A 23,466-nucleotide genomic window follows, 5' to 3' on the forward strand; every position below is an offset into this window, starting at 1 on the left:
GAGCGAATCTCACTGCATGATTATCCAGGGGTTAAATCCACAATGCATTTGAATGCGCCATGATGGAATATGTTCCAAGCAAAAGAAACACTGAAGCGGATTTCTTTATTGAGGATGCAGCTTGTAGGATAATGCGTAGGAAATGTTTTATGATTGTGTAGCTTTGTTGGTCGAACAAATGCGAGAGGCTTTGCAGGATGTACTATGGGCTCTTAATGTGTGAAGAAGGATTTAGTTTAGTTTAGTTTATTTATTTGTACCGCGCGCCGAACCCTGGGGTAACTGGGCGCCGGAGACTTAGAGACAGTCACAACATGGCAAAAATATACAATACTGACTGTGATAAAACAACAATAGGTGTAGCAGACCGGGTTACAAGGTGGTCAACAGAGACATGCGGAGAGGAAGTACAGTAAGCAGCATTTTTGTTGGAAAGCCATGTTTTTGTTTTGGCTCTGAAAGTCCAAAATGAGGGTTCTGCTCTAAGGTTTGGTGGCATAGCGTTCCATATTTTGGCAGCTAGGACCGGGAATCTGGCGCCACCTGCTTTTTTTAGGGAGAATTTGGGAACGGAAAGGCAATGTGAGTATGGCATTCTAGTTGGTCTATTTGAGGTGTGATTGTGGAACTTGTCTGCCAGGTATTTGGGTGCGTCATTGGAGCGGCATTTATGGACGATGACGAGGGATCTGAGAGTGATTCTGTCTCGTACCAGGAGCCAGTGAGCATATTGTCTGATGCTGGAGATGTGGGCGTTTCGTGGGATACTGAGGGCGGCTCTGATGGCATTATTTTGAAGCACCTGTAGTTTGTTCAGGTTGCGTTCTGATGAGCCGAGAAAGAGGGTATTGCAGTAGTCAATTTTTGAGAGCACTAACGCTCTGGCTAGTGTAATGCAGCTGGAAGGTGATAGGAAAGGTTTTCAGGCGTTGATGAGCTTATTGGTGTAAGCTGTGGTTGAGGCTGTGGCGTTCACCTGTCTTTTGAGCGAGAGAGTAGAGTCTAGATAAACCCCAAGGGTTTTAATTTCTTTGGCTACTGTGATTAGGTTACTGTCTATGTTGATGGACACGTAACAGGGGTCTAGTTTGGTTAGCCATGGTTGGGAGCCGACAAGAAGGAGCTCAGTTTTCTCGTCGTTGAGGCATAGACCGTGCTCTGCCATCCAGGCTTGGATCTCCAAATAAAGGTTGTTGATTCTGGTGGAGTCCTCATCGTAGCACCCTGATAGGGTGATGAGAACCTGGGTATCGACAGCATAGTTTGTGTATGTGACACCCAGGTTATCTAGGCGGTCAAACAATAGCTTAGTGAGAGATATTGTATAGGGTCGGCGAGACGCACAAGCCTTGAGGAACGCTGCAGGTGATGGGGACAGGGAGTGCTGATGCCCCCGGGGAGAAGACCCGGGTGGTTCGGTTGGCTAGGAAGGACTGGATCCAGGCAGTCACCTGGTTAGAGAAGGCCGCTGAGGTCATCAGATGTTCCGTTAGGATCTGATGGTCAACGAGGTCGAAGGCAGCTGATAGATCTAGCAGTAGGAGAATGGCTAGATTACCCTTGTCCTTTGCCTTGTCCATCTGGATTTTTAGGTCCAGTAGGGCTGACTCTGTTCCATGCCTTGGCCTGAAGTCGGATTGTCTGAGACCCAGGAGGTTGTTGTCTTCCAGGTGCTTCTGTATTTGCAGGTAGGCCACTCTGTCTAAGATCTTTAGGATGTAGGGAACGGTGGTGATTGGCCTGTAATTAGTTGGGTTATTGGGGTCTAGATTAGGTTTTTTTTAGAAGTGGCATGACCCAGGCCTCCTTGAGGCTGCTAGGCACTGAGCTTGATTTGAAGGATGCATTGATGAGGGCTGTTATGAAGGGGGCCAGAATGTTGGCGCCTTCTTGGATGATAGGAGCTGGGCATGAGTCCCCTTGGCATCTAGAGGACTTGAGGCCCTTAATGATGCTTTCTACTTCTTTAGTGGAAACTGGTGAGAAGGAGAAGGGGGGGCAGGTGGGTGTTTTGGGGGTGGTTGATGGTGGATGGTTTGTTTTTTTGGCTAGGCTGGCTGAGCTTTTTCTGTTCGATTTTGGCTTGTAACATGGTGATTTTGTCATCTAGGGCTTTTTGAATCCTCTCACACCAATCTGCATCTTTCACGCATGTTTCAGCCAGTGTAGGGGGGGATTCGAGTTCCCTGAGGATATTGAAAAGCTCTTTTGTTTTGGATTTGGCGCTCTCAATTCTGTTATCATATGTCTCTTGGCCTTGAGGATAGCAGTTTTGTAGGTGGTGGCTGCTATCGAGAGTTGAGTTTTGTTGGAGAGCTTGGGTGTTTTTCTCCAGGTGGCTTATGCGGCTCGTTTGGAGTTTCGGAGGATTTTTAGCTCTGGTGTGAACCATTTGTTCATGTGGGCTGCCGGTTTGGCTTTGATGGGTTTGAGTGGAGCGATGGTGTCTACTGCTGATTCTATTGTTTTGTTGTAGAGGTCAGCAAGTTTCTCCGCATCTAGGTTGGCGTAGTTTGTAAGGGTAGAAATATTGTCTATAAGTGGGCGGAGGTTTTGTAAGGTAATGTTGCGGTTATTTCTGGTGAGGGTTTGGGGGATGGTAGGGGTTGGAGTGTTTGGTTGCTTGGATGGAGAAGGAGATGGCGTGGTGGCCAGACCATGCAGTTTGCTCGTTTTTTGTGATGGCCGTAGAGCAGTTGAGATCCGCTAGCCAGTCCAAGGTCCTGCCTTTGTTGTGGGTAGGGTCTGTGATTCTGAGCTTGAACCCTAGTTGGGAGATGGTGCTTTCCAGGGAGAGCGCATTGGTATCATTTGAGTCGCCGAGACCGAGGTTGAGGTCACCAAGTGGGATAATTTGAGATCCTGTTTTGATGTTGGTGGTCAAGAGGTCAGATATCTCTTCCTCAAATGTGGTGATGGGGCCTGGGGGTCTGTAAAGGAGGTGTAATAGTATGGTTTGTGTAGCAGAGAGTTGGAGCTTGGCTGACAGAAGTTCTGCAGATCGGAAGCTGGGTGGAGGGGTTAATCTAAGTCCAAGGGATGTTTTAGCGATGAAGGCTACTCCTCCTCCTTTACTTATGTCCCGGTCTTTCCTTAGTATTGAATAACCTTCTGGGATGGCGAGGGATAGGGCTGGGCCTGCTGCTTGATGCAGCCAGGTTTCCGTGATAGCCAGGAAGTATAGGTTGTTGACAGAGATGAAGTCTGCGATATCTAGCGCATGGGCGACCAGGGAGCGGGCATTGACGAGGGCACCCTTGATTAGTGGCTGTTCAGATGTGCTCAAGGGGGCTGTTTGGGTGATGTTCAAAATTTGAGCGGTGTTCGCTTGAATGTGTGTGGGATGAGAGGAGTGTCTTTTGGCGAGTGTCTTGGGGGTTATGAACCTAAAGCCGAGTCTCAGGTTTCTGTCTTTCAATGTGCATGGGTTCCAAGGAGTGGGCGGAGCAGCAAATCGGCGGATCCATTCTATGGGACTGAGGGCGTCAGGCTGGTCAATATGTTGGGCCTCCAAAATACCCATAGTCGAGGTGTATGAGGGATGTTGGGTTGGGAGTGATTGCGGACGGGGTTTGTGGCGGGTGGTGTTGTTGTGGTGGAGCAGGGCGAGTGTAGCCTTTAAGGTGAGCGTGGCTAAGTAGAGGTTTGCCATGGGTGGTCAGAGTAAGACCAGGATGTAGTTGGGTGAGGTTGACTAGATAGTAATAGAGTAGTTTGAGGTGAAGCGGGAGCCGACTGGGTCGGGATAGGCAGGAAGGCAAGTAGTCAAGATCAGAATAGATACAATGGGCAGACACAGTGGTCAATAGACCAGGCACAGAGGCTAGCAGATAGGCACATTCACAGTGGTCAACAGACTAAGGCACGGTGGCTAGCAAATAGGCACATTCAAAGGTGAGGCACAGTGGTCAACAGACTAAGGCACAGTGGCTAGCAAATAGGCACATTCCAAACTGAGGCGCAGTGGAAAAGTACATGCTAAATGTCTGAATCATAGGCTATAGCTCAGGTTGTGGCTCGGCTAGAAATAGATATGAGGTGTAGGTCACATATATTGAGTATACATGTCACTGATATTCGGCACAGTAGGTTGTAAACAGAAATCAAATATTAGAGAGCAACAGGCTAAATGCGTATTTCAAATGTTAAAGCATAATAGGCTATAGGCGTAGCTCAGATGTTAGGGAACAATGTACTGGATGCATAGCTAAGATGAGTGCGCAGTGGTCTAGGTACGAGACTCACGTGGGGCAGATTAAGCTAGATACACAGCTCATGTAAAGAGTACAATAGGCTGGAGGTGGACTCTGATGAATGCACGTTAGGATAGATACAACGACTCACGTGTTAAGACACTGTTAACTCGATACACATCTGAGATGGTCCACAGGGCACTGGACAGCATACCTGGCCCCGGCTCAGACAGCTCACGACAGGCTCCTCGGTGCCTTCAACACGAGTGCTGGCTTTCGCCTACCGGTGGAGAGGTGGGGTGGGGGGGGTATGGCCGAGTGCCACCAATCAGCAGCTGCTTGGTTGTATTGCTATTTCGAGGTTTATGGTAGTTCAAGGGTCGCGGTGAGGCATGGTAGATGCCTGCAATAGTTCTGTTACAATACAGCAGCAGGAAGGATATGAGGCGAAGTGTCCCGCGCCGCACTGCCGGTGCGGACAGGTGCAGACAGGAAATGGCCTTGTTCCTTGTGGGCCTTTGTCTGGGTGGGCGGGCTTCTGCCTCCGGCTCACCGTGCGGGCTTAGAGCTCCTCGCACAGCGGTTGCTAGGCAACCAGGGTAAACAACTATTGCTGGATCGGGGCGGCGGCCATCTTATGATCTCCGTCTCCTCGTGGTGGATGGGGTAAAGAAAGAAAGAAAAAAGAGGTAGTAAAAAGAGGACGCATTTTGAGAGGGTGAATCGCAGTTTGCGTCTGAAGAGTGGCTTCCATAATGCTGTTTCACTGGTCAATTATAGGGTTGCAGAATGGTGTTAAATACATTGTTCATGAGATAGGCCAGGACTGCCTCTGTAGAGAAAAATAAAGGAGCCCTCTTCGTTTGTAGATATGGTGCTCAGGCAATGATTTAGAGAGCAAAATGTCACAGTTAACAAATATGTCTTTAAAAAAGTAGGGAATGGGGGTTAAAAGTCACTAGGGTCCTTTGCAGCGAACCATGGCTTACCAGGGCAAGATTACCTCATCAAATACATATTTCCATATTTCAGGGCACAACAGCATCACACTTTGCTTTCTCGTGTGAAAGTGGGAGTCTGGACACTTTTAGCATCGAGCTGCAGTTAACTCAGTGAGTGGTGGTGACCTGTTGCAATGATATGGTGCTATCCAGCAGTGTTGATGGCTTGCAGTTCAAAAATACTGGAAAACGGCAGGTGGTGTCGGGTTAGTAGCACTACAGACTTTGGAAACCATTCAGGTTGTTTTAAACTGGGGATTTGCTGGATTTCATATGTGGAGAGAGCAAAGTTCTACGGTCAGCATCGAGAAATACTCAGAGATGTAGTGGCTGTTAATTGTGGAATTCGGTGTTGTCTCAAGTGGTTTCAATACAGCATCAACGGTGCCCAAACCGATGTTGAATATTTTTCGAGATGCTGGGAGAGGCAGTAGTCACTTCTATGGCTCTTTGAATGCTAAGATACCTTGTTCAGGCTCTAAGGTGTAAGTTTCTTTCCACTACCCTTCCACATCAGGAAGGTCTGTAGCGACCACTTGCAGGGTTATGTCACCTCCAGTGATCAGAGTGAAGGCAATCAATGTCTCAGTTCCAGTACGCATTATCTAGCCAGGAAGTCATTCTAAATAGTCCCCTGAGATGGTTAGGGAGAAGAGGTTTCCTCTTTCTTGAAGATTGTAGTTTCCATCTCCAGGCAGATGAGTTTGGGGTAGGATATACTCTCATTCAGGCTGCATAGAATCATTCATGAAGCAATGCCCAAAGATGAATCATCTAAGGGGAGGGCCTCCCTCAACACTTATATAGATAGGCAAAATGCTACATCAGCTTGGTCCACTGCAAGCCTTTTGTTAGGGGTCCAATCATAGCTGCAGTAACAAGTGTGCTTTGCTTTCTGATGTAATACCCAGTGTGCCTTGTCTGAAGGAGGACGTTGGGGGAACAGGGAGTTTGGGAGCCCTAACACAATCCTAGAAGGTGAGATCCTGCCATGGACTGAAGCTCCCCCCTGAGCTCTTCCAACTTTGCCCCTCATCTTTCTGCCTACATCAAAAGGACTTTTGTTATCATCACCCTGGTTTGTGTCAGGAATTGGGGCTGGAGCAGGAAAAGATGTGTGTTATGGGTGAAACGGTAGCTGAACTACATTTCCCAGCAAGTGTGGGGATATTTTGTAGTCCTAAGGCTTTGTGCGAAGTCACAGCTGTGATGTGATTGCGGGTCTACTTCTACGCAGGCCACCCATGCCCCGGTGCAGATTATTAGCGATATCCAGCATGGGCGGTCACAGCGGCATGTAAGAGGAATTCTGAAATGGTACCCAAGGCAAAAGGAATGTCAGAGTCTTTTCAGCCTGGGTTGTGGCTCTGAAGGTTTCCACAACGCAGCTTTACTTCGCCCTACAGCTTCTGGTCCGAGGTGTCCTGCGGGGCCCTCGGATGCTTAGCAAGTGTCTTGCTAAGGTTCTACATGTTTATGGTGTATGCTCATGGGAGTTAGGGTGGCTTCCAGCATATGCCTACCAGTATGATTATGGTTGCATTGCTTCTTGGCTCCACAGAGGAGGAGATGGCTGTCTTGTGTCGCTACAGACGTTTGGTGGTTGCTCAAGGATGAGAGAACACTAGGGGCAAACACGGAGGCTAGGTTGTGGAACTAGGACTTATCTGAACATTGTGAATACATAGTCATTTTCATGAAAGGAGAGTGGTCCGAATCTAGCAGCACACAAAATGGGGAAAAACCCACGGAATGTAACAAACTACCATGTTTTGCTTCCGCTTGTCTTTTCACTAGAAGAGGAAACCCTTACAAGTTCCATTCTGCTTGCTATCATGTCAATATGTGTGCTTCATGCTCTAACCATGCTCTAACCATGGTGTTACAAGTTCCATGATGTTATGTGCTATCAATGTCACAGTCAAGTTTTATGTCCTGCTCTTGCTTACGGCTCATGTGCTATCCATTGCCAGTAGTAGGCTCCAGGGTTATTTTCTAGGTTAGGATTCAGGCTCTGGTTCAGGGGTAGGTTCTTGATATGAATGCCTGGCATCTGCACTAGCCGGTGTAGGTGTAGAATATTGGTCTAGCTGTGTTGCCTTTTCCAAACTTCCCCCATACCTATCCAATTGCGTTTCCCTTACCATTTTTCCGGTTTTCCTCATTCCCCCTCCCTATCCACAACCACTCCCTAATCCTGCTTCCCCCCATTGGCTGCCACGTGACTACCTGTTACTCAAACTCCAGGTACCTGTGCCAACCACAGTGGGAGGGGTCAATCTATTTGGCTTCTGTGGTTTGGGGGAGAATGTCAATACTCTCTCCTCTTGTTAGTCTTGGCAGTTTGAGGTGGCCATTGTAATGGTAGGACTGTCTTTAAATGCACTAATTCCTGGGGACCGTCCAGGGAGTGTTCCTCTTCCCTAGAAGACGTTGACAAGCCTTCTCAGGGTTATCACAGGGGGGGCTTCCTGGGCTGGACCAAAACTGATATATTCAAAAATAATAATAGATCTTTTGCAACATGTTTTGTTTTAACTGATTGGTTGCTATTGTAAATTATGGAGGCAGCACCTTTATTTAGTGCTGCAGAGAGTAGGATAATGTTAAGCTGCTTCCTAGTTACTGTAAGAAATGTTCTCTTATAAAGGATTTAATCTTCCTCAGTGCAACCCCGGCCTTATTACAAGTTTGGCGATGCGAGGTAAAGAAAAGTGGTGGTATTTCTGCTACAAGCTCTTTTTGTTGGCAGTAACAGAAGTACTGTCATTTTTCCTGCGCCTCAATATTATAATTTTGGCTGAATTACCTCCGGTGGAATTATTGGGCTGAAAATCCACCGATTTCTGGTGTAAAATTGGTGGATTCACTTACAGCTTATTGCTGGAGGTAAATAATCCATTTTACTTCCAAAAAGTGACAGATGTACCATGTGGTAATTCCACCAAAAATTCCCCAATGAGTCCAATGGAATCCAAAAATGGGGAGTTGCCACCACCTGCAGTCCCATGGCATCAGGAATCGATACTGGTGGTAATTAGGCTGAAATACCCTCAAATTCGTAATGAGGCCCTCACCTAGAGCCAGGGAGGAAGCAGGGTGTACTAACACAGTTTATGCAGTTCTTATGCTCCAGGACAGAGTTTCAAACTCTCAGAATAAAGCACCACAAATAGAACATGTGTACTGAATGCACTCTTTTACTTGTGTCACTTTGGGAAATGGGAGGTCTTCATAAAAACAAGAGATCTGCCCATTTCTAGGGGGCTCTGCAGCAGCGACAATGATGTACTGGCCAGACCCCGTCCGCCCATGAGTGCTGGGAGCATGAATCTGGCATTACGTTTTAATAGCAAGCTCCCAGCACCCACTGCAGTGCTGGAAGTTCATTTCAAGGTTACATAACCTCAAAAGGCGCAACCGCTGTGAAAGTCTTAAAAATAAGAAGAAATAAAACATTTTCGTGCTAAAAATGTGCTCCTAGGTGAAAAGATCTTTTTAAAAAAGATATTTTCAATTAAAGACCGATTTAGAACATGGGGAGCTCTGTTGTGAAACCCCGCAAATATGTTTTTAAAAAAAAAAAAGGGAAACCACATTTTAAAGGTCTCAAGAGAAAAAGACCTGTAAAATGTCGGTTTTCCGATAAAAAGAAAATTGGTCAAAGTAAATCGGTCTTTTTCTTTTCCGACCATTAAAAAAAGGTCTTTTAACATATAACCAACCTTATCATGCTCTGCATGTCTCTTTGCACCTTTTCACACAAGAATAGGGAAATTGCTGTTTTTTTTTGTTTGTTGAGTATATTTAATTGCATCCCTTCTGTGCATTTTTGCAATTGGGCACAGGGGGTAGAGCAAGGAATTTGAATGTATACATCTGGCATACACAGGTAGAGCAAGGAATTCGAATGTATACATATGAGATGCAAGCTTTCAGATCCCCTTGTTGAATTGGGGCATTGATTTTTTGTGCATCCCGTCACTTGTGGCCACAATGGTTTGAGACTCTGGCCCAGCCTATCTTTCTGTGCTCATCCCTGACCATATTACCTCCGTTTTGGCTAGGCTCTGTCTTGTGCTGATGCCACACTTGGTACCTGCCAGGATGCAAACAATTCTTCATCTATCTGCCTGTGCCAAACCTAGAGAAAGAAAGGATGGGAGCGCATCATTTAGATCTGATCACTGCAGAGTCTGAAACACATTTCCTGTGTTCTATTTTCTGTAGATAACTCCTGCAGCTTTTCATCAGGCAGGAGACCGTCTGTTCGTGATAATTCTCCAGCTAGTTCACTTTGTCTGGAGCACCTGCTGGGTGAATGGCTACACTCCCACGGTTTTGTTTTGGAAAACCATCTCATTCTCTAGCTATCGTTCTCCTCTCGGTACCCCGTGACTCTTACTTTTCTTGGTCTGTTTCCATTTCTGATTTTCATTAAAATCATTTTCATGGGAACACCTGTGAAGAACGGAGAGATAGGCCCTCGCGCTAAAGCCTGCATCCTCCCTGCTTGGCATTGGAAAGCTCCTGCAGTGTTTAGATTTTCTGTTAGCCATTGGATTCTGTTGCTTTTCGCTCTCTGGTTTCCTGGCTAAGGACGTTTTGATTCACACTTCTTTGGGCAGGATTAAAATCTTGGTACTATATGTTTGGTGGTGATCATAATATGCACTGTTGGGTTCCTCGGTCATTGGTCGCAGTCCACTTCCCAGTGTGCGCATCCACTTCACGGAAGAAGACCATCAGAATTGAAATGCATATGACTTTTGATACAAACACACAGGCTCATTCTCCTGGTGGTAATTAGATGTTCAATGCCTGGAGTGTGCATAGAGCACCCGGAAACCATGGCTGACGCCATTGACATCGCTAGTCCGCCTGCTCAGAGCAGCATGTGTGCCACACCTCGCCCAAATACCCCAAAGTGATCGTTAGATATGGATGTGTGGGTCAAGAAAATTATAATTTTGAGATACATGCTGGCATGGTCAGACCCCTAACAAATGTTTCTGCTCTCTGCAGTCACCAGGTATCTGCAGCCCACAAACAGTCTTTCAGCATAAGCACAGGGCTAGAAGAATACCATATTTGACACTTTTCCTCTGCAGGAATATGTGAGGAGTCAACACAAATAGAAGCTGCTTTCTGCAATGTTTCCTCACATCCTCTTCAGTGACGGGAGTGGGTCAGCGGAGAGGTGGAGAACAAAACAAGTAGATTCCTTCTCATTAAGCTCCCCTGTTTTGGCCCTGATACATGGCAGTGATTGCTGATGGGCATAGATTACATGCTCACATTCATTTGAGAACACAGTGTGCATCATTTTCAACAGACCACCTTTTAAATACAGCAACTACCAGCAGGACAAGAAACTAATCAGTTTAAAGTGTGAATTCCTAAAGTAACACTTGCTTGGCCAGTGGTCGAAGTGAGCAGGAGCTATCGGAAGCGCAGTGTTTTTTTGTTTTTTTACTGTTAAAAGTTCAGTACTTTTTACAACCATTTCACCATTCCAGAATGGTCCTTTTAAAGTTCAAACAAACCTCTACATTTTACCACCCTACTGCAGTTACAGCTAAACTGAAATCTTTTTTTACCGTACATTCACAAAGACTGAATGACATCTGAGCTTTGATGAGCTCTCTCTGGCTTCATCTCAACTACCAGAAGCTGGAAGAGGTTCTCCAAACAGTAAGAAGTTATCTCTTACAACACCCCATCTTCACCAGATTTTTGGAAAGACTGTCAAGTTGTTATCTCAGGTTAAAAGCTTAGATGTTATGATTGATGAAGGTCCAAGTCACTTCCAGAGGATTTTATTTTAACACTGGGTAGCTGCATGGGATTTGTCCCTTCATGTCAAGCGGCAAGTGTGAAGTCATAGTAGCAAAGTTAGTGACTAGTCACTTCACTACTGTAACACAGTCCTATGGGATAATTTTGGACAACAGCCTATTCATTCCTCAGACTCTTTCATACCAGAGGATATAAAGGATTGCCAGTCTTGGGTTCCAGGCATTGCGTAAATTACCACATTCAATTCATGACAGCAACCATATTTCTAGTGGCAGGCCCCTGTTGAAGAAACTGCTGTTCAGGTTGATGTCAAGCATGGGATCCAGCAGAATATTGACTCTAGCAGAGTTAAAATCAGCAATAGAGGTGATGGATTTCAGAGGGCAATGTGTAAATGTTCCAACTAACTTACCAACTTAGAGAAATTCATAAAAATCAATACAGACAACCTCCTTCTTCTGCATGTTCCACCCACTTGGCTGTTAACCTGGGCCATCCACAGCCGCTTGGAACATGTGTTGCACTGTGCTCCCTTCCATCTACCCCATCCCCCGCCCGAGTTACAGTTCCACTACTTTTCTTGTCACACTTCTACTACTGCTCTTGGCATACAGTTTTGTCACTGGGCACTAATTATTCAATTTCTTTTATTTGCAAACCCTTCAGCACCCACTTTTCTATTTATCATTCTGGCTAGTCTTTGATATTTGATAATTGAACAGTATTTATTTAATCTATCACTACTGACATTTTTGATGAATTCTTGAATTGACTCTCTGATATTCGTTTTCCGGGAGTAGATTAAAAAAGATGTAAAATGTTCTTTATTTTTATGTGACTGTCTTGATTTTGACATGTTTTCTCACTGGCTTTTGTCTCGTAATTTAATACAATTGTGTCTGATCTGTTAGTTCTCAGGTGAATTTTTCAGAATCACTCTTGGCACATTTTCTGTTAGCCTTGTTTTCAGGTCATGACATCATGGACACATTTAGGCAGTGTATCCTGCAAGCTTTCCCCGGGTCAACCAATGGGTGACTGTGGTCCAAAAGTCTTGGTGAACTCATAGAACGGAAGGTGAGCTAATATGAGTAGTGCAACACAATATTCCTTAGAATAGTTAAATGCCTTCACTAATGTTATTATACTCTATGTGGGCTTGGAGTCTCGCCTACTGTCTTTCACTCTCACCTCTATCTACAGACCCCCTGGCCCTATCTCCCTTCCTCTCTGAATGGGCCAACCTTGCCTCATCCCTCTTTACCTCTTCATCCAAACTCCTCCTCCTTTGTGTCTTCAACATCCATCTTGACTATCCTGAATCATCCACCTCCTCTGTGACTCCCTCTCTCTCACTATTCTCCCTTCTGGCCAGACTCATTCTGCCACCCATACTCTTGATGCCCTAATTTCTGGTGACATCCCGATCTCTAATCCGATCACCACCCCCTCTCCTGTCCTACCACTCTCTCCTTTCTTCCCACCTGGGGCCCCTTCTCCCTCTATCCGAGCCACCCGCTCCACTGCCACCCTCCTTCGACGTTATTCAACCAATGAAGCAAGTGTCAGTTGCTGCTTTTGCCTCCACCTTCATCCCCCCTCCAACCCCTGCTCCTGACTCTGACTCTGACCTTGCTAATCTGCATCTCTCCATCTCCAACAGCCTTTACATCATTGCCCCTTCCATGAGGATACGCCTAAAACCTGCCACCAAGAACAACAGCAGGTACGACTCTGATCTAGCATCTCTAAAATGCAAGTGCAGAGTTGCTGAATGAAAGTGGCAGACCTTTACTTATCCTTTTACAAACTGACTGGCCGCCTGCTTCAAAGGTGCTATTGTTTCTCTATCTGCTCCAAGAAGCAGGCCCACATCCAAGCATACATCTCTGGAACCACTAACTGCAAGGAACTCACCAATCTCTTTGCAGTTTCCACCTCTCGCCTTCCTTTTGAGGCTCTCTGCACTGCATTGGCCTCTCACTTCACACCCAAAACTCAGGACATCCTGTCCTCACTCTCTTCCACCCCATCTCCTCTCCCACCCCTGCTCCCCTGCCTCCCTTGGCCCACCTCCTACAACCCCCCTTACTCTCCTCCTTCCTTCCCATAGTACCAGATGAGGTCTCTAAAGTGGTCCGATCTATGAAGGCTTCCTCCAAACAGGTTCCACCCTGCTCCTCCAGAACCATTAAGGACAACATCTCCTCTCTCGCCATGGCTCTTGCTGACTTCTCTAACCACCCCTTTCTCCCTCTATCTCTCAAGTACTCCTTTGTGCACCCTCCTATCCTAACTATCACCCTTTCACTACTACCCTCTTCTTGGGTAAACTCTTGGAGAAGTTGGTCCTCCCCCAACTGACCCTCTACATTGATCTTGTTGGTTGCCTTCATGACCATAAATCTGGATTCCAGGCATCCAGAGGCATGAATACTGCTCTCAAAAACAACTGTGAAACCATGCTTGCAAATCTCGACTCCAGTTCTCCCGCTGTTCTCATTCTCCTCGGTATTTCCTAAGCATTTAACACAGTCAACCTTTCTATCCTCATAAAACGACTCTGTGACACCCTCAGCATCACTGACCCGTCACGGGATTGACTGACCTCTTTCCTTACTAACCGCCTTTCCCAGAAGCAAGCGGCCCGTTTCTTCTACACCACCGCTCTCTCTTCTGATGGCATTCTCCAGGGCTCTATACTATAATTTCTGAGGGCTGGGACCATGTTATCTCTAATGACTCCCTAAATACTCCACTGCTAAAGAACTACGCTTCTCTCACTCCAACTCTCTGACTGTCAAACGCTTCTCCAAGGAGTACATGGGGGGCAGGTCTCTCTCCTTGGCTGGTGCCGCCCTTTGGAACAGCCTCCCTGCCCCTCAAACTTGAGCCAGACCTCCTTAAATTCCAGAAACTGCTAAAAACTCTGCTCTTCTCTACCTCTTTCCCTCTTTCCCTTCCCTGCTAATCACCTCACTGCCACTGTGACCCTGATCCTCATAAATCTCACAGGATCCCAGGCCCTTCCTCCCAGTCAATAATGCGCCCCACCCCTGTGGGGCCCTGCTTGGTAGCTCCACATCCTACCTTTTAAGAGTCAGTGTACTAGCACTTAGCATGAGGTTCTCCTCTTTGGCTCCCCTTAGCACTTCCCTACCGAGCCCTACACCAGCTCTTGTCCACTGCTCTGCTCCTCCTTCCTTCCCCATCCCCTGCACTTCTCCTCATATGCACTTGCACGTCCAAATGCCACCAGGCCTAGTAGGACCACAACTGTATACTTACTGTTTTTGCCATTGTTATTAATTCCCCTGTTCCTTCAGCATTTAGCCTTGTGGCGCTTCGAAACACAATGTTGTTGTGTAAAGCGCCTTACAAATGCTCAGAAAAATAAATAAAAATAAAATACTCTTTGTCTGCATAAAGCAGTATAGGGGTATGGGGAATAGAAAAACACTACAACATAACACTGGAAAGTCTTTACATACCTTTCCAGAATGATTGTATTGCGAACACTTCTCCACTTGGGTTGATTTGCTATGTACCAAAAATATCCTTTCAGGAGTTGAATAATGTCCTTGACGACTGGACCCTGGATGTGTATGGAATTGCCATTCTCAGATTCAACATTAAATGGGTGTTTCTTAATTGTCCTTACATCTTAATCACTAGGCCAGCTTTGCAACTGATGCAAGAAAGCCTTATGGTAGAGATCACTTACTTTGTTTCAAATGTTTTAAGTTCTTTAGCAACCACAGCACCACAGGTGCTGCTGGTTGCTAAAATTCATAGTTGGGAACCCTCTACCTCTTTGCCGAGGGACAACTACAACGCTGTTTGGGATCTAAGTTTATTAGAAGTTGTGACTCATCTTTTCTCACTGGGTGAAGGGAAGAATGCACCATTCACGGTCACTCTCTGGTCAAATGAAGACCTCCTGGTTTTGTGAATACAGGCAGAGCTTTACCTTTAAAAGCATTCCTGGACATTTGCACTCTGTACTGCAGATGAGTTATTCTATGTTTTAGGACACACCTGCATGCCTGTCATGATTCACATGGTTTGACAAAGCATGGTTCCAGACACTTGAGTTTTAAAGTGAATTTGGAGCTGAGAGTGGTGTTAGGTTCCAGTCAGAGTTTTGTAGACATTCAAAAATTTGGTGGCAACCTAGTTAAGGGTGCAACCACATGCAGTCTTTTCTCTGGCACCTAACACGGTTTTGGTTCTGGTCTGGGTTTAAAGATATACACCATTCAAGCATACAGCCATATCTGGTTCTGCCAATTGCAGTCCTTGCTCTCTGAGTGAGACACTCAACTTGACCATAGATGGGAACATATCTGTACCACTCACTCTAATCACAATGTGGGCCTCATTATTAGTTTGTTGGTAAATCGGTAAATCCACTGATTTACTGTCAAACCCGCTCAATGTTACTGCCACTTGGTCCTGTGGGTTTACCACAGGATTGCAAGTGGTGGTAGGGCTGTGTTAATTCACATTTTTGGAGTCCATAGGAATCCATGGGGATTTCAGAAGAATTCCCACAAGAGGTGCATGTTTACCTGAAAGTGCAATTTACCTCCAGCATGATGCTGGAGGAAAATCCTCCCCTCCAAGGTCAAACGTGTAATTCAGTGGTGTGGCAAAATAGTGGTAATTCTGTTACTGCCAAAAAAGTAGCAGTCATGGATTTGCCACCTGTTTGTTCGTACACCGCCAAACTTGTAATGAGGCCCAATGTTAGACTGTCAAAACGGTAAAGATGTTAAATAATAGCTTCCTGTAGATAAACCCTTCGGGACAGTAGGCCGTACCACACAAGAATTATACACAAAGTTATTTCACCAACAAGTGGAGTCCAAATAGCAGCTTTGTTTTCTGGGGAGATTTGCAAATTAAACTGTGCTCCTTTTTGGGCACCCCATCTCTGTGACATTAGAACGTTTGTGTCCATGATGAAACTAGTAATAAACTAATGGGTATTCTCCCTGCTTTTTTGTTATTGGGGGACAATATCTTTTTGGGAAAAATTCAATGGACCATCACATTTATGGACCATGATGAAACTAGACATTAAACAGGATACAATAAGAGGTTTGCATAGCTTGGTGCAACTTTGGACTTTAGGTCTTACATTTGATATAGTGTAGCATTCCTGATTGGTGTTGAGTCTTGATTGTGCATGATATTGCTTCTTGTCTATTGGATTTGTTTGTGATTTATTGGATTATATTTAATCTCGTTTTGTTTCACTTTTGGAGGGTGTGAGAAGGTTTAATGCTACTTGCTGAGTTATTGGATTAGGAAGAACTTTGCAATTTGGTGTGACCAACCAATCTGTGATGCAGACATGAGACACAGAATATAGAATGTCTGCAAGATTCCTCAGATCCTTACATCACCTGCCTTGCATCAATAGCCACCTATGGAAACGTGGGATACGCCTGTTCATCCAATTATTATTGGCATACCATGGAAGAAGAGCTCTGTGAACATTCATGTGCTGTGACAAGGTCACATGCCTGAGTCAGGAGACTGCTTTAAAGGTTATGCAGGGGGCATGGTATCAGTAAATGTTGGACATGGGAGCCGTATGGGGCAGATCCCTCTCTCACCTTACACTTGTCCCCACCATGGCACAGGGGAGAGTCTCACTGCCATGTCACACACTTCACAGAAGGGTCCATTCCCTGTCCCTCCCAGTTTGCTAGAGCATTTAGGCAGACCAAAATTCCACATGTTGGAAACAAGACATTTCCCTCTAAGGGTATTCTTCCTCCATAAAAAAGATATAATGTACAGCACTACTGTTGCCACTTCGCCACCACATCAATGGGATTATGTGGAAAGATCTGTATTACACACAATCAGGTATGTGGTCTCACAGACACAATAGTTCCCATCTGTGTCTTCTCGAACATAGAGGACCTAACCTGAAAATCAGCGCTACACCACCACAGTTCCCTGGCCCTGTCAACAAATGTTCTGATGGGAAGACAAAGAGTCAGGCACCCTGCTCACAAAATACTGTCAATAATTGTGAAAATATAAAATGCTCACCAAGTATGCTAGCAATCTGTAATGCACATGCCGGAAACAACACGACCCTCAGCCAAGAAATGACAGCCTCAGAGGGAAATCAGCCAGAAATAGGCTTGGTCAAACACTCTGAACTTTAATTAGCCTTAGGTATTCTCAGAGGAACCTATCCCAGCCTTCTCTCAATGGTCACTTCCAGGTGCAGGCCCTCAGGGAAAGACCCAACCTTGTGGCGGAGATAGAACAGTATACATGCAACCAGCCCCAGTTGATGAGTGTGGGTTGTTGGAGTAGCTCACAGATACCAGTTAGCAGAGTTTGGAGCATGCCAAAATGACTGTGTAGTATTGGATGCTATTGGAGTCGAGAAGGAGAGTGTAATACATTGCAACATCAGAAGGAGGTGGTAATAAATTGGAAGAGCTTAACATAGCAGGAGAATTAGGGGCTGAAGAGCTGATGGAGGTATAGGATAAAAAAGTAGATGGTAAAAGACGGAAGGATGGAGTAACCACAGAGTACGGGGTTGAACTTGAGGGGAGGTGAGGGTTTGACGAAAGTGATAAGCAGAGATGAGACAGGGACAGGAAGGGAAGGTTACCATCGGGTCAGAGAGCCACAGAGAAAAGAGGCATAATTGTACATTGCAGGAGGTTGAGAGGGGGTCTTGATACTAGAGAGCGGTGGGGGAAACCCAGGTTGCAATTCCACCTCAGGTTGTACCTACAGCTGCTTGAGGCAGAACTACATACTGTCCAGTTCTGTTACCTCTATTTTTGCACCAGCGCATAGTTACATTTTTTGGCGGAATTACCACATGTGGATTTACAAGTGGTAATTGCACCGATGCTGTAGGTTAATCCTCCACTTTCCCCTCAGAAAATCAGCGGAATTACCACTCATAATTCCACCCAGGGTCGGAGCCAGCCATAAAATTAAGGCGGCGGGGGGCTGGATGGCAATTTTCAAGGCTACTAGTGAGTGGGGTCATTAAAGCTATTTCGTTGTTAATCCCCACCTCGAGCCCAGTAGGCTGACTAGATATTACGCCTTCCTTTGGCCCATTAGATGCATCTTTCAGCCCCAACTCACCAGAGGCGTAGCAAGGATTGTGTAACAAGTGGGGCCTTGAGCTAACATACTAGGACTCACCCTATGGGGACCCCGAAGGGGAAACTGGGCTTGTACTGCCCCCTAGTCTGTAGGGGCTACCAAAGCGTAGCCAGGGAGAGCGAACCAACCCAGGTGGGTTCAGCGGTGTTCTCTCCCAGAGAACATTGTTTAAATAAGGGATTGAAATGGTGAATTTTACAGTACACTTTCTCTGATATATTAGATAAAAAGTCAGATGGTTTACAATTGGTAATGTAGGTTTGTAGGATAAGACATGAAAAAAGTTCATTAAATGCCAAGTCATCAACAATGGACGAGAGCATTTTCAAACACATTTTCATAATGCCTTTGCCCACTGTATGCCAGTACCCCGCCAGTGTATTAAACATTTTCATACCAATTGTGCCCAAACACGTCCATTCTGGTGCTCCTATATCTTGTGGGATGTATTTACCCATGCATCCGAGCCATACCTCAAAACTGTGCAGTACTGACATGGAAAACATCATGATGGCCAGAGCTTCCCAGAAAATGCACAGGGAAATGCATGAAGAATAGGCTGCCACTCATTTTTGCCGATGTTATGGGCACAGAAGGACACTGCCTAAAACCACCATTGGACTACCCACACAGTAGTCTGAAACCATTGGGAATGGCAATGCTGATTGCCAAAAGCAAACCCATAACTGTGGAGAATTCATTTTCTTAAATCCCAAAAAGGGGTGCAGTACCAGTACTCACCACTATCCAAAAGCCGGCATTTTAAAACCACCCTGTGTTTCTCTGAAGGCAGGCTCAAAATGTCTATTTTAAACATTGCAACACATCTAAAAACTCACTGGACACCAGCAGACATTTGGCAGAATGGAGCTTTGTGTACTTACAAAATCTGGGAAATGAAGAGCCCAAAACAATGCTTATAACAAAACTGCTATGGAGTCAGCAGTTTAAGTTGCATTGGACTTAAAGACACTAAAATCGAAAATGTTTAGATTAAATGAGTGACCTATGTTTGGTGTCACATGCCTTTGTAACTGTTGAAATGTCATAGTTTTGCACTTAGAATCAGCATTCTAGCTGCATGTGTAAAATTGCAAGTTAATTTAAAAAGCAACAAAAAAACATGACAGTTAGCTGAAAGTCTGGCTTAAGGAACTTGATTTTGCTTGACAGCTACCCCCATCAGGAGTGAAACTTGAGTCACAACTGTGTTCCCAGGCCTATCTGCCTTTTGCTGGCCACACTAAGGATATGCCATCTCTCTGATAATTGAATTAAGGGGAGCCCCACAGAATACAGGAGCTCTGAACAATGTAACCCCCTTCACCCAGGCAGATGGTTTATGTCGGGAGTCGTAACTGGTCGTAAAAAGTGGCTTCCTCCTGAAGGAAAGGGGAGGAGCACTGCCTGTGAGAGCAAGCTGGCTTGGCAGAACTGGAAAAACCAGAAATTCAACCTTGTGCTGAGGGTAAACCACACCCCTTTGGGGCCAGAACATAACTCTAAAAAGATGAATAACTCATAGTACGGACATGTGAAAATGTTATAAATGACACCATAATTCTTGTGATTTTTCTGCCCACGTTTTAAAACGTGCTAGGACCCGGTGGTATGTTCAGGGGGGTTTTAGCGGAAAAGAGGATATTACTCAAAATGTGTGCATGTGAAAAATCTGACACTTCATCAACTAATGTCCATACTCCTTGCGCACATGTGTGTAAATTTGGGTCAATGTCCGGAATTGCAAAATCAGTTAAAAAGTGAAATATGTGCCATTTCTCAATGCAAGCTCTTAAGAAACAGCAGATTTGGACAGAGACATGGCTAAATTCAGCCACACCATGTATATGTAATTTCAAACAACTGTGTACCTGTGCAAATATGTCTTTTGTTATCATATATAGAATGTGTGCAATTTGACTGGGGAGTGTCCTCTCTGCAAGCCATAAAATGACATCGCTCTGACTCACAGTTCCTTCCCCAATCAAGTGAGAAATGGAAATTTGACCAATGGCAAGTGGAGAGGGGCTGGCTAGTGATGCTGCTCACACACACCCATTTTAAAAATACATAAAAGCAGAGAGACAGGACAGATAGGGACCTTTCAAATCCATTTGCAGCTGGAAGCTCTGCCGGGAAAATCCATACTTTACCTCCATCAACCTTCAAAGAGCCAACACTTAGACTCCAAGATAAACAGAGACTTCAAATCCCTCAATCTCCAGAATCCAGAAGCAGTGCTGTACCCAGAGAGAGAGCAGAGCTGACCCAGACCCATGTTAGCAGTTCCAGAGACCAGACGCTGTGCCCAGAGACCGTCCGAAGTCCAGACCTGCCTGTTGACCAGATCGTGACAAAGCCGCCTTCCTGTTTAAAATCTCTTGTGAGTACTCAGCAAAACTCAGCACACATCTCTTAGTTAAAATCATATAATTCAATCCATTTTTAATCTAAGTAGAACTGCAGCTTAGCAATTGTGTTATCCTGCCATCATTTTTAAAACTGAAAAAGTGCTGCGTTTAAAATTTGCAAAACCAAAAACGACCTTTACTAAATCGTTCATATCTCCGCGACCGTTTGTCTTAGAGACTTGCAGTAACTTTCATTCGGAAGCTGGGATCCTAGGCTTTCCTAGGACCCCAAAACGATAGTGATAGTCCTTGTACTTCCTCTGTAATAGCGCTCGGCGCATTCGCGAATTTTGCCGCGATTTGCAAATTTCTCCACGTGTGAAAACAGAAGCTGCTTGCCTTCCATTTGCCAGAAATTCGTTTAACCTGCTAATCATCCCTGAATCATTGCTAGTGTGAGCCTGGACTAATATTAACTAGATACCACTCACCCTGAACCGCTAGAGGGAATTAAAAGCAATTTAACATATTTTTCACTTAATTGCCAGCACATATAAAAGCATTTTGCCTGTGTTTTCAACTTCTGTAGTCTAAGTTGCTGGGTGAACTGAATTACATTTGAATTGCATTTCTGAGAATTGTGTGCCTTCCTTCCATTTCCCTGCATTGCATAAAAGGGGGGGTGAATTGTCCAAGAAAGTGATTACATTGTCTTTTGCTGAAATCATATCAAGTTATTTTCTGTACTGCATTTCATTCCACATTGCATCCATTGGAAACCATAAAAGTATTGTTGCTATCTTATCCATTTCATGTCAACTCCTTAGTGATTATAAAGAAGTGTGCTAGTGCCAGATTCTCCGTTGTTAATATTTATCATATCAGATTAAGTGTGATATTCAATTATTAATTTATTCTAAAGTGTGATATATATATATATTGTTTAAATTATCAATTAAACCTTTTAACTTGCAAAACAGAACTACTTCTTGGCTCAGTGGGGTCAGGAGGATTCCAAGAGAGGGGTGTTATATAGGGGTAGTCATCCAGAACGCATGAACTGGACATAAAGTTATATCAATAAGGGTTTTCATTCAGTATTATCGACTAGGCGTTGACTTAGCTGTAGTGTTGAATTGAATCCTCTTACAATATGCCAGTATCCCCACATCAGAAAATACTTGTGTTTGCTTTGCCAATGATGTCAGTAATGATACTGTAATAAAACATGTTCATGCTGGCTCTGCCAATATATGCTGTATCTCCACGCCAGAACATGCTCTTGTTGGCGTTGCTTTAATGCCAGTTAAAAAAAAGAGCCGTGCCAATGTAAGAAAATATGCCTTTGATGGTTAGCTGGTACAATAGCGCAGCGGGTTGAGCATTTGCTGCTGCAATCTGTGTGTAATCTACAGGTCACAGGTTCAAGGCCCAATCAGCTTTTCATCCTTCTGAGGTCAATAAATGAGTACCAACTTCGGTTGGTTGTTCATGTTATAATATGTTCTCTGTAAAGTGCTTTGGCGAAAGTGGTATTAAAAAAAAAAATCATTATTGAAATCCCTCCTATAAAAACTCTCATTATGTTGTATTTGCCCCCAGTGCCAGTAGAAAATGTCATGCAACAGTGAGAAAACATTGCTTTACAGGCTGGACAAATCCCCCTCACCCATCTTCCCCCGGCCTATGTAAGAACACCTATCATGTTGACTTTGACCATAACACCAGTAAAACAATGCCATGCCACAGTAAGGAAACATGCCCTCCCTCATGTAAGAACACTCACAAAGCTGGTTTTATCCTTAATGCGAGAACAAAATGCAATACCAGAGTAGAACCCAGCCTACCCTACTGCAGTACCCTTCCCCTACTGCAATCCCTCCTTCACTTAATAACACTCAAGTTGGCTTTGCTTTGCCCACAAATGCCAATACAACATGCCATGCTCCTGGCAAAAAATGTTCATCCTCTAATGTGCTCGCCAGGCTCAGACTGGCCTATAAGGCAATAGGGCAATACCCAAAACACAAATGCAAAATGCTAGTGGGCCCAGTTTTTTTGGTCAAAGCGGGCCACTTTTTAGGCCAATGTGGACCAGTTTGATGAGTTACTTCACTGTGTGGCTACTAGTTTTGACCAGTGGTGCTGGATGAATATTCTTTAACTATTTCCATCACATTTTACTCCCCCTTGAGTACTATTTGCAACTGTGGGCCTCTTTTCTATTTGTGCCCGAGACACTTTTATACCCCAGTCCGAGCTTGCACACGCACACACGCACACACACACACACACACACACACACACACACACACACACACACACACACACACACACACACACACACACACACACACACACACACACACACACACACACACACACACACACACACACACACACACACACACACACACACACACACACACCCCATACAGCTTCTGACATTCACAGTGCATTCTCATTCACACATGCACTCGCGCCTATGTGCACTGTTCACACTACATTTATTCACATAAATGCACTTAGAAACCCTCTCACATACAAAGATACATATGCACACTTACTCACACCTTCACCTGCCTACCATCCACACATACACACAAACACAAATGCTTTTTTTCTCTTATCTGTTTCTCTCTCTACCCTCTCAGGCCCTTCCCTGTCTACACCTCACATCTCACAGGCTATTTAGTTAAACAAAGGAAAGCTAATCATTGGGGGCATGGGCCAACTAAAAGTTGAGCCCAGCAGTTTAGCCTCTAGCTTCCACTTAGGGGGGTCTATTGATAGCATCCCCTGGGGTGGCTTTTCTCCTCAGCATGTTTGCTGATGCCTCAGATACAGTAAAAGACTATTTCTAACCTTGGAGAGAGGTGTATTTACTTACTTTTAAAGTTTAAAAGTATGTTGAAAAGGAAGTAAACACAGAGCTCTCCAGGGTGACACATGTGACAGCTT

This window comes from Ambystoma mexicanum, chromosome 8 (assembly GCF_040938575.1).
Source record: "Ambystoma mexicanum isolate Mex_15411 chromosome 8, UKY_AmexF1_1, whole genome shotgun sequence".
In the NCBI taxonomy this organism is placed as follows: domain Eukaryota; kingdom Metazoa; phylum Chordata; class Amphibia; order Caudata; family Ambystomatidae; genus Ambystoma; species Ambystoma mexicanum.